General features: G+C 42.0%; 1 protein-coding gene across 1 annotated transcript in view; it reads left to right on the forward strand.

Annotated features, from left to right (window-relative positions):
* The first annotated feature begins 2,711 nt into the window (after positions 1 to 2,711).
* The window catches only part of pparab (peroxisome proliferator-activated receptor alpha b), a 41,884-nt gene continuing 31,720 nt past the window's right edge, over positions 2,712 to 12,875 (forward strand). The window contains exon 1 of the mRNA XM_074634236.1: positions 2,712 to 2,932. The gene's annotated coding sequence lies outside the window, so the exon portion shown is untranslated. The remainder of the gene's footprint in view (positions 2,933 to 12,875) is intronic.

Consider the following 12,875-nt stretch of genomic DNA (forward strand, 5'->3'; position numbering starts at 1 on the left):
TACTTAAAAAAAAAGGCTCTTTCCACCACTGTGCATGTGAGATGTGAGTGCAGCGTGTGCCTGGAGGTGGTGAGGGGGTGTCCACTGTGGTCCCAGAACAGTCAGTATCTGCTTCCAGGCTTCGGGCCAACAAGCTGCAGAAGAGACGCACGCCCACGTCGCGTTGCCAAAGACGTGGACACGGAGTGCGATGGGGAGCCGAGACGGGGAACTGGATGAGGAAACAAGAGAGCAGAGAGATGCAATCTGCAAAACGGGGTCGCACACTCAGCATCTGGCAGAACACAGAGCTGCTTCATTAATGGGCAGTTTATTGCAACAGTTTGACTGGAAGCCATCACTAGTTGGGCCTGCTGTCAGAGTGGGACCCGATGTCTTCTCCAGCTGCCATCGGATTCTCCTGGAGAGTGCACGCATGTAGGTTTTCTTGTGCACAATTAGCAGGACCATGCACTGGTCAGCATCCCATAAACTCTACTACCATGCTGCCAAGGCATCTGGAAATTTAAAGATGTTGTATTTTTGCTCAGATGGGAGAGAATTGTGTGATTAGACTCCTTCAGATCTGTAGTTTTGCATTTTTTACATTCATCAGCTGAAAGTTTCTTTGTGCTCACTTTAACATGTATGCTTACAAGCGTGACTTTGTGATGTCACAACCAGTTTGGAAGCCAATCTTGGTCCAAAATGCAAAAGACAGAAGTCTGATGTAGAAGCCTCCATTGTGCTACATACTCTGAGAATGAACGTATCAGTGAAGTAGGAGACATCTTACATCCAGCCACATATTTATAGATACTGTATTTCTCAATTTCCAGACAAAATATGAACAAACTAGAATATAAATTCTCCCCAAATTTCCAGTCAGACCTACTGTAATATAATATATTAATGTAACACTGTAACTTTGTAACTTTACGTTCGATATTTTATGTACATTTTGCTGATAATAACGCGTAATGTACTTTCACTAAATTAAAATTCTGAATGTAGGACTTATATTTTTAATAGAGTATTTTGTAATAGTGCAGTGTAGTGTTTGCTTTTTGCACCGTGTTGTATCTTGCTTTTTGTTTATTACCGATGCCTCTTTTTCTTTGCACTATCCCCTTTGCTGCTGCTGCACACTGCAAACTTCCCCACTGTGGGACTAATAAAGGAATATCTTATCTTACCTTATCTTGATCAGAACTTTGTGCCATTAAAGCTTCATTTAACTGAATTGAACTGCACTGAATTGAGAGAAAAGGAAAAGGGGGAAACACTCAGTTGACCCGGGGAGGGTCATATCAGGACAGTTTGATGGGTGTGCAAATGTTACCGGCCTGAACTCATTCAGGTCACCATCATTGTACCTGATTACATCACACTCTAATCCATTATCAGTCCCTCTAATTTTGGCTATAAGGCTGTGCCTGTAATTCATATTAATAATAATAATAATAATAATAGATTAAATTAAGGGCTATAAGGGCTGTACCTGTAATTCATATTCTTCTATTATACTCAGAAGTTTCAATGCATTTTTGTTTTTCATGACTTTAAGGGCTTTTATGTAAGAAGGAAACTCAGAATGAAACACATTAAACCAGGTTTCACTTTCATATACTTGGATTTGTGCAAATACAATTTTTCAAGAATGAGAATGTTATTCACCAGACAGTCATCTTTGTTATTGTCCATGACAATAAGACCATAAACACCATAAACAATGTCCTTTTGAGAGATGTTTCCCAGATGAGAAACTTTTGGGAAAAGCTATAAAGCTCCAGAATTCATACAATGAAAAAATAAATGAACAGTAGTTTTAGTATCATCACAAAATACACAGTTCTTGGTTTCAATTCCATCTTGGGTTGATGGGTTGTTGGCTTTCCTAGCTAGACTGACATTAAAGGAGGTTTCTGAGCAGTTTACACAACAGAAGTGCTCGCCATCCAATCGGCGAAAAATGTAATTCTTGCAGAAATGTCAAAAGTTTTTGATATGAAATCACAGCATGGCTTTTTCTACGGTGTTCCTCGAGGTCTTGGTGTCTTAATGTGGTATTTTGGAAGGATTATTGATCATTTTTTATCAATTCTCGAGTGGTAAATTTTTTTAAAAATTTAGAACCAAATCTGTGTAATGTTCTTATACACTTTCACAATTTCTTTTAAATATTAATTAATTAATCAATCATGTTTATTTCTGATTTATGACTAGAACTGGGGTTGGTTATTTCTATGACTAGAATTGGGTTTTTATATATATAGCACTTTTAAAGACCTGATTGCTTTTATAATGCTTTACTCTGTTAACATCCTGTCATCCACTTTTTATTGTGCTGCACCATCGCACTTATGTTCTATGTTTGTGACTGTTTTTGTAAGTCTGTGTTTGCACCTTGGTCCATGAGCAACTACATTTCGTTTTAAATGTGTACTTTGCATATGGAAAAATGACAATAAAGTTAAAGTTGAACTTGAACTTGAACATGAATTCATTTTATTGTATTTGTGCATTGCTCTGCAGGAAGTGTGCAGCAGTTTAGAGGAAGAGGTTGCTGCTCATGGGTTGATGGTTGTTGGTTGTTGGTTGTTAGGGGGCGTCCGTCTCAAAGGAAACAGCTGCTCTCTCCTCATTGGCTGAAACTAAAGGTGTGTCAGTGGGGGGGTGTGAACAGCTGCCACTCACCTGACGTCACTTCCTGCGGGTGTGAGCTCCATGGCTCTGCTTTGTATGGACATGGAGGGGGATTGTTTGACAGCGAGCTGCAGAGCTGCTGGGAAGAGAACCAGGACGTAGCTGCTGAGGGTCGGGGACTATTCTCCTCTTCCTCTCCTCTCCTCTTCTTCACCTCCTCTCCTCTTCTCCTCCACATCGACTGCTTCTCAACACAGCGACGTTTCCAGAGGACATGGCGGCTTCGGATCGGGCTGTCTGCTGGAAGGTAGGTTCATTTTGGTCCTTTTTCTATCCAAGAAACGCGCCTTTCTCCTCCTCCTCTTCCTCCTCTTCCTCCTCCTGCAGCAGCAGCTGAGCGACTCTCTGTCTCTGTGAGGGAATGTGCTTTAGAGATGGTTTGCATGCATGTTCTGCAGCTTTAACGCATGCATGCATTTGATTACAGACACTTGGGCACATTAATGCATTCTTCCAGGATTACAGGAGCATTGTTGTTGCATGCAGGAAGGCTGATCTCATCTCATTTTGCACGCCTGCGCAGCTAAAGTGGAGCTTGCTCATCAACAGGCAACACCTCTATTCATTATTACACCATGCATTCAACACAAAGGCAGTTTATTGGCTTATTGCTGCGCCCTGTTACTCTGTAACAGTGCTTATGAAGGAGGCCTCTGGTCAGCATGTTTGATGGTTACATTGACAATAATGTCAGAAGGTCAAAGCTGAGAGATAAATGAAGCCAAATAAACATCAGGAATTGATGCAAAATGCTGTTTTAGTGAATGTCTGAAGCACTGGAGACATGGTGAAGCACCTGCACAACACCTGCATGGTTTCTCTTGAGTGTAACTATGGTTTGCAAAAGTGCATCAAGGAGCTTCGTATTAGAGATGGAGTTCCTGTTTTCTAGTTTAAAGTATTTTCTTTCAAGTATATTTGTGTGCATTGTTTGCCTTTTATTACATAGTAAAGAGAAGAGATTTGACAGAAGGTGAGGTGAGGTAGAGACAGACAGACAAGTAATGTCATGCAGCAAAGGTCCCCGGCTGGACTTGAACCAGACTTCCAGGACTATAGGCTTCCTGGAAATCATAGATTTTTATGATTTGCTTTCTGCAGCACAAAGGCTTCAGTGTGAGGTGTTACATGGACGAATGTGTGAAGCCGTGGTTAATGCGTAGCTGCAGGTGCTGTGAAGTAATTGCTAAAACAACCTTAAAGCACCTCTCTCTCTCTCTCCGTCTCAGTGACTCCTTGTGTGTGATCATTCATAGCTAACAGAAGTGGTTACATCATTATTCATTAATTAGTTCCTCTCCAAACTGTAGTTATTGTTGTTTACAGTGTGATTATTGAAGAGAACAGACAGAAACACATCCTCATATGTGACATCCTGCACATCAGCAGAAACATTTCGACCACCTCGCCTCGGCATGCTCATTTCTTCACGCTGTTTGTTGTGTGAAAGGGAAATTTGAGCCAAATCCTGCTGTACCTGTCCCGTTCCCGTTCCCCCTAAGTAATATAGGAATGCAGCCTTTCTTTCTTTCTTTTCCCACCAAGTAGCAGGAGGATCCCGTGTGTGTCTACTCAGGTGTTTACTTCCCCCTCGCTTGTTTGTTTTAGGTTCAAACGTCTAAAATGACAAAGTTAAAACCCTCGACTGTGCACCGAAATCCAACTTCTGGCTTTACTTAAATCACGTTTTCTTTTTGTTTTGTTGCTTTGATTGTAAGACGACTTTATCACAGTGAGTCCTGAGTGCATGTGGTGGTTGAAGGAAGGGATGCACCGATACCGATATCGGGCCGATACTGACTCAAATAGCTGGATTGGGTGACTGACAACGGGGCCGATCCACTCAGTTCAATTCTAAGTTTATATACTATTATTTTCTGGGATTTTAATTCATGTTTAAGTTTTGGATTATGCTGCCGATACATTGCAGATCGTCTGTGAGCCATAATCGTCCGATACACGTCCGATACCAATCGTAAATTCTGAATGTTATCCTTTTACTTTGTTATTGTCATCTATAGTGGTTATTTACATAAGAACGCACAATTAAAATGAGCAGGAAATAAATGTATAAATATTTGCTTTGATTGACCCAGTTGTGCCCTAGAAGACTCTATTCAGTACGATACGGAAAAATGCCACAACATTTGTTCTGATTGGTCAAAAGTCTTGAAATTTGGTACGGACATACTACGATCAAGTATCTAACAGTAGTTTTTTTTTGATCACATGAAAAAAAATCACACTTTTATTAATGGTCAACGTCAGAATTTTTTTAAAATTAGGAAATATGTTAAAACTGTGTTTTCCATATGAATTTTTTTTTTTTTTGCACTGCACATGTGTGCATATCTTTAATATTCAACTTGTTATGAGCTCATAGATACCAAATACTTGATTGTGTTCCTTGCAGTTTCTGAGATACAGCCATTTTCTTATCATAATATATCTAGTAGTAGGCACATGCGGGTACTACTGTTTTTTTTTTCAGATATGGTAGAAAATGCCCTAAAATAAGCAGTAAAAATGTCGGGATTTTTATTATTTTCAGTACACACATTTGAGGTTCTCCTATCTACATATTCCATATAAATAAAGGTTGCACAGAACTATTATATGTCATACAGCAGGTGAAAACATTCGCTTGAGGAGCCATTCTCCATTAGTTTCAATGCACTTTCAGGAAACATGTCTGTTTGCTTCTATTAAACATCAGAACTTATTCTTTGTCCAAGCCCTGGTATCGGTATCGAGAGTGAAAAAGTGGGATCGTGCATCCCTAGCTGAAGTTTGTTTATGGTTTTGATTTCACATTTAAAAGAGTCACATCTGGAGGTCCAGCTCTTCGCTGACATGTTTCTAGAAGTGAGACTTTGAAGCTGATCTGGAGACAGACGCTCCATTCTGCGGCCCGGTTCTAAACACACTGAGATACAACTCCGTCCTCTGTGCACCAGGCTTTTTTACGTGAGCCCCCTCCTCTGTTTGCTAACCCTTAAAGCCAGTCTCCACATTGACGTGGCGTTTACCTCGGGATCAAAGGTCTTCACTCAGAACCACCTTATCGTTCTGGTGAGTGTGCTCACAAATCTATTAATAATCACGTCATGTTTGACGCAGCCTCACAGAGACGGTGTTTTTTATTTGTGTTGAGCCAAACTGAAAACATCAAGTTGAGTATTTTTCCCCCCTTTAGACTGAAGAATAAATCACTTCATAGGCTAAAAATGTTCCAAGAGATATCATCAAAATCTGCATACTAAATCAAATAGTAGTAGCAAATAATGTTTTTATTTTTTGTTTTTGATTAATATCTTTAATCAGCGCTGCCTAGTTTGACAGTTTGAGTTTCACGAGCAGTGATTGACGGCTGCTGTGGAGACTCCTCGGCTCTGATTGGTTGTTTTTCTTTGGCGCTGTGAAATCTTGCAGATGCCACTAGGTGCACTAACTCTCATGCACTACTGTCAGGATGACCGTTTTTATCATATTTGCTCAAAGTTACCGCCTGAAGCTTTAAAACCTTGTCCTGTGGTTTTCCGAACACAGTGATGAGACGTTCCTTCTATCCTTTCTCTGGAGGATGTGGATCAGTCTCACTCTGTCTGCACAACTTTTATTGCACCTGCAAGTTGTTTTTTCTTCTCTTTTCTAAAGGAGTGTCGAGTCTATCAGTGCTCGCAATCCATCTTCAGACTTCACTAGTGTAATCAGAGGGACACAATGCATTTAAGATACCCTTATCTCTCATGCACAATGCATGCATGTGTTTAAGAACCACACTGTCTGAGCTGCCAATGCTCAAACAAGTGTTTGTGTTTCTTTCTGTCAGCCTTAAGGGAACTTTTCCCTGCTGATGTTTTTTTTTTCCATAGTTAGTTTCTGTCCAACTGTGCTGCTGCACTCTGACAGTTTTGTCTCCAGTAACCTGATACCTGTAATCAGCTTCTTCTGCCTGGTTGCATTTACAGCCCGCATTGACAGAGGTTTGAGTGAGCGGCAGAGTTTTTCTCCTCTCTGCTCCTCAAACAGGACTTTCAGGTTCTGTTGTGCACAGTCTCTCAATAGTTCATCATTTGTCTCTGTTGAGATGTATTGTGTGTATGTTTAGCAACAAGAATGTGGCTCCACTGACCTATTTTTCAAGTCCCTGCATCACCACTGGCTAGGAGCAGTGGAAAAATGTTGTAAAGCATGTGTAAGACAAGTCGCAGTCTTAGATCCTAACATGCAACATTTGTTATGTGTGCATTAAACATAGTTTGAAGGATCTGTAATTGCAGAAGCCTCTTCAACCTCTTGTAGACACTCACTGGCGAAGATCAACGGTGCCACTGCCTCGTTATCGGCTCTTCAGGTTCAAGGGCGCTTCTGGTATCTCTCATCTGTCGGAGCCCTGAAAAGAAATAAGAGTCTACAGGTTTAAAATGCAAATGTGTTTATAGCTGCTCCAGATGGCTGCACTCGAAAGTGGACCGAAAAGCTGGCCAACATACAGCACAGTGAGGCAAGATGCAATAATCATCCAAATGGGAATAACAGGGTACGCTCTTAGGCCGTCTCTCCTCCAACAATTTCATGGGTTTGCACTCATTTGAACTCAGTGGTGTGGAGGGAGCTGTTTCTGACACTGCGTTGGGATCTGAGAAGCATTTTGTTTGAGGCTGCATTCAGACCATCAACAGCACTCACTAGACCCCACCTCCTCGTTCACGACATCGAGGGCACTGAATTGGCACCATGGGGTCCTTGGACGGCTCCTGCAAGAGAGTCAAACTGGCTAAACTTGCCACAGCAGCGCACTGCGACAACATCCGGCAAAGCTGTCAAACCCATGAAACACATTCTGACTTTGTATCGAGAACAGTTTAATTCCAACCCAGTCGACAGAAGAAATGTTGGCATTGGACTTTTCTGCAAACCACAGAGATGTTGAATGTCAACGTTTCTGAATCAAAAAATACGTTGCAGGGTGGAAACCAGCAAAAGCTCTACCGGAGAGGCCGGACACACCGCCACCCGACCTTAAAGATCAGCGTAACGTGACAGTGTAACGTGACAGCGTAACGTGACAGCGTAACGTGACAGCGTAACGTGACAGCGTAACGTGACAGCGTAACGTGAGACAGCGTAACGTGAGACAGCGTAACGTGACAGCGCAACGTGACAGCGCAACGTGACAACACAACGTGACAGCGTAACGTGACAGCGTAACGTGACAGCGTAACGTGACAGCGTAACGTGACAGCGCAACGTGACAGCGCAACGTGACAGCGCAACGTGAGACAGCGCAATGTGACAGCGCAACGTGACAGCGCAACCTGTTGCGCCAGTTCTCCCGGATGAAAGCCTTGTGTTTGTTGGACCCATCCACCTTCCCTCCTTCCCGTCCGGTGTGTCTCTTTTCGCTCTTTAAACTACATCACTTGCTCTGACTGAATGCCAAAACGTTCAACGTATCCCGGGTTTGCAGAAACACCCGATGCAAACATTTGTTCTGTGGCGACTGGGCTGTTTACTTCTGCTGTTTACTTCACAGTCATCGAGACGGTGGATTGACTTTCTAGAGTTGTAAAATCCCTCAGCTGACCGGTGTTTTGGCGCCTGATAAGCCCTCAAACTATTTAAACTGGGTCACATTTCCCCCTCTTCGTTGCTACCTGTAGTAAAACACCCACACCAACCCCGTTTTTTCTTTACCCAGTGCTATTTTCAGTCTTTGTGGCTGTTTGTCGTCACTCCCGTGGTCTGTTTGTTTTTGCAACCTGTGTCCTCTGTCGCCCAGGTTTGACCTTCACCTGAGCCGGGTCTCTTCCCCTTTGAGACTTCCTTAAGGTAAAGTCCTTCTGGGTTGAATAGGATTGACGACCTCCAGCCAGACTTACAGTAAGCAGCTCTCTGGACAGGAGATTGACTGACTGGGAGGGATGCTGCTGTACGTTCAGTATGTAAGCTGAATTTATACGTTGAACCACGAGGACAGGAGGATTTGACGGGTCTCTTGAAGAAATGTCTTTCTCCCCACAACCTCATTGTCCCTCCCGATCCTGTGTCACATCTCTTCCTGTTTGTCTACCCACTGTTGGAAGATTAACTGTTTCCTGTCAACTTGTAGTTGAGGCGACGGGGTCTGATCCTCATCCTCGTGAGCCACCACGGCCTGTACAAATCCTCATCAATGACCCATCCCCGGTCTTATCTCCTCTCCCACTCTAATGCCATTACAGACGAAGCCCACTCTCTTTCAGCTCCACTCGTAAGCTCAGACAGAAACGCCATCATCGCTTTTAACCTCATTTTACTCGAGGCATCTTCATCTGATGTCAGTTTTGTTTGTTTTGGTGTAACAGAGGTCTTTGACACCAGCATGGAAATTGCTTATTAACATGACGGGGAGGAAGATTACGTAGAACATACTGTGTTATTGTCCTACTCTGTGATCCCACTATACAGTAGCAGGTTGGTGTTGTTCTGTCAACAGGCCTGTGTGCTGCTGCAGCGTGCCTCCCCACAAAACACGTAGGCTGGTTTGGCAGCCTGAAAGGGGGAACTCAGGACTCCAGAGTCATGCTGGAAAATGTAATAAGATACAGACAGCTGTCTGAGCAGAGAGAAATGCTTCCAGCGTCACGCTGTTCTCATCTCAGTTTTGGTGATTTCTGCACTCCTGGCACTCCACATCATATTGTTTCCCAGTAACGCAGTAACTCCCTCAACACATTCTTTTGGAAAGTCCTTGAGCACGCCTCAGTGCAAAGGTTGTTTTGGGCAAAGATGAAGGAAGCATAGGAGAAGGTTGAAGAAGAAGACTAAACCTTTCTGACGCCTTTATTAAAGATTCTCTATAAGATATCCAGAGCATTAATATAGCAGTAAACAACTATTGTCTATGTAAAGATATAGAGGAGTAATGTCTACCTGAGCAGAGAATGAAGTCACTCTCCCTCCGTATGTGTTGGAATCCGAGTTTCTCTGTGCTTTGTTGACATAGCCGGGCCTTTTAGTGCATGTTAGTGCATGCGAGCGTGCCTCCATGGCTAGTTCACGGACGCCGCTCTGCACTGCGCTCATACAGCGGTTACAACTGTTAACGCCATGCCGACCCGCGGCGTCGTTGCGGAAGCGTTGCGCCCACCCTCTGGTCCGGGTACCCTTGACCTCTGACCTCCAGATATGTGAATGTAAATGGGTTCTATGGGATACCCACGAGTCTCCCCTTTACAGACATGCACACTTTATGATCATCACATGCAGTTTGGGGCAAGTCATAGTCAAGTCAGCACACTGACACACTGACAGCTGTTGTTGCCTGTTGGGCTGCAGTTTGCCATGTTATGATTTGAGCATATTGTTTTATGCTAAATGCAGTACCTGTGAGGGTTTCTGGACAATATCTGTCATTGTTTTGTGTTGTTCATTGATCTACATTAATAAATATATACATGCGTTTGCATAAAGAAAGCATATTTGTCCACTCTCATGTTGATAAGAGTATTAAATACTTGACAAATCTCCTTTTTAAGGTACATTTTGAACAGATAAAAAAAATTGTGATTAATTTGCGAAAAATCAAGATTTACTACGGACAATCATACGATTAATCGTGATTAAATATTTCAATAGATTGACAGTCCTTATTTTTTGGCTCAGGTTTTGTTTGAGCAAGTTAAATATTTCTAAATACTTGCATTTCTTTAGTTACTTCTAAAATATGTTTTAATTTGACCAGCTGCCTTTATCCCCAAATGTTCTTGTTTCTCATAATGTTGCGAGGGACGAGGTATATGTCTGTTTACATGGCGGATACATTAAGCACTTTATACCATAAGTATTAGATAAATATTAGTTTCCAATAAGCTGTTAAACACTAAAGGGTGATAGGTTGCATGTTGAAGCATTGAGAGATGCATTTATGGAGCATTTGTGCTTAAACCATATGATGGAGGCTGTGTAACCTTGACCTGCAGTATAGCCAGAGCTTTTAACAGTGTGTTAAATGTATTTACAGCTGAACGAACAGCAGGCTCGACCCTCACTGCTCCCAGCTGCTAAAAAACACCAATAACCAACAGCACCGTCCTGAAGCAACACCTCCATTCGGTGCCAAACGCCGGCTCCCGGCTGCCACTTATTTCCAAATCAGTCACAAGGATCAAGTCGGCCGCCGTTACAAAACCTCCCTGCAGTTCATCCAAAAACTGTCAATTTCAGACTGCTGCAATCTGTCCCAGCTGCTTTTATCAGCTGACAGATGTAGGGTTAGGGTAACCGGACAGCAAGCTGCACTTGCATTTATTAAACTGGGCCAACAACACCATAAAGTGCCTTTATGAGTCACCTGTATCGCACCTTAACTTTCCCCTTTTTAATGATCTGCCATCATTGCTCTGGCTTTATTATGTTTATTATTATTTATGTGTAGATTTTCCTCCCATTGCATGTGCTGACATGCAGCAGCTGTGCTTGGTGGCACAACATTGAACAAAAATATAAGAAGATAGCAGTATTTATTTATCATTTTCCGCTGATGCAGTACATAAGGATAAGGCTTTGTCTCCAATAACTTCTATGCATGTGCGTGTAAACTGATCAGTAGAGACAGGACAGTTTGAATATTATGTAAATGTCCTCCACACATCAACACAGACTCATATTTAGGAAGCTGAACATTCCCCTCCCGCAAATAAAAATATTACACGTGATCAACACGACGTACATACATATCACGTGCCAAAGAGAAGGGAATGTTCAGTCTGTACTGTTCTACCAGCTGTTATTCCCTTGAGATACAACAACCCTCCTCATCGCCTGGCAACACCGGGACACCAGCAGACAACGGTTATGTGATTGGCCAACGCAGCGTAACGTCAGGTTTCTCCAAAAGTTGATTTGGTTTCAACTTCTCACCGCAGGCCGTTGCATGTTTTTCTGGCATCCTCTGCAGTCCTGGGAGGACTGGTGTTTTTTGCCACACCGCCTGATTTGGTGGGAATGCAGCCTCAGTCTGGAGCTCACTGACTTTGTCACGGTTGAAATTATGGTGGTGAAAAAAAGTTAGTCTGGAACCGTGTATAGCAGCTGCTATAACAAAACAAAACAACAAAAAGACAAGCGGTCGAAAAACCTAATCGGGGTATCTCTAGTCAAAACTGAATTAATTAAATGAATTAAAACTCCAGTATATAACAATTATAGTATGTATTACTATGTAAACATAGAATTGAATTGAATAGATCGGCTCCATTGTCACCGATACCCGATACAGCTATTGGTGCATCCACCTTGAGCTCAGTGCTGCCAAGAAATACAGAACATTTGAAATGCTGTGTCTTCATTTAGGAGGACGGTTCATGGGCTGCAACATTACAGGGGCTATTTCAATTCTTAGCATGATGCTACCTGATGTGCAGGAATCACTCTGGGAGAATAGAAATAAATAAATAAATGTATTAATTAATTAATTAAATTTAAATAAATAAGTTAAATTTAAATAAATATAGAAGAAAAGTATAGTTAGGGGCTGAAACGATGAGTTGATTGCAAAACATTTGCTCGCTCCATCTTCATACTGGTGTAAATTTTCTGAAATGATAGAGTACAACAATTGATCATAACAATAATCTACAGATTAATCAAAAATGAAAATAATCACACTCTACTTTTTGAAGCATTTAGGGGGATCTATTGGCAGAAATGGAATATAATATTCATGTTTTCTTTAGTGTATAATCACCTGAAACTCAGAATCGTTGTGTTTTCGTTAGCTTAGAATGAGCCGTTTATATCTACATACAGAGTGGATCCTCTTCATGGAGCCGGCCGCCGTGTTTCTACTGTTGCCCAGAACGGACAAACAAAACTCTGGCTCTACATGGGGCCATTCATGTTTTCGTGTCGGCCGCCGTTGTTCTCCTACACGCTTGGCAAATGGGAGAAACTTCAGTTTTAAAACTGAGCCCACCACAACCTAAAAATGTCAAGTTGCGTTAATACATTAAAGAAATTAGTGGCGTTATAATGAATTTGCGTTAACGCGTTATTATCACGTTAACTTTGACAGCCCTACCAAAAATATTTAAGATTAAACAAGTTACCATGAAACATCTTTATTAGAGGTCACAACAACAGTCCATGTGTTCCCCCAAATCTTTCTTCATATAGAAAATGTCACCATTTCATGTGCTTGTTTT

This window comes from Sebastes fasciatus, chromosome 4, assembly GCF_043250625.1.
Source record: "Sebastes fasciatus isolate fSebFas1 chromosome 4, fSebFas1.pri, whole genome shotgun sequence".
Classification (NCBI taxonomy): Eukaryota; Metazoa; Chordata; class Actinopteri; order Perciformes; family Sebastidae; genus Sebastes; species Sebastes fasciatus.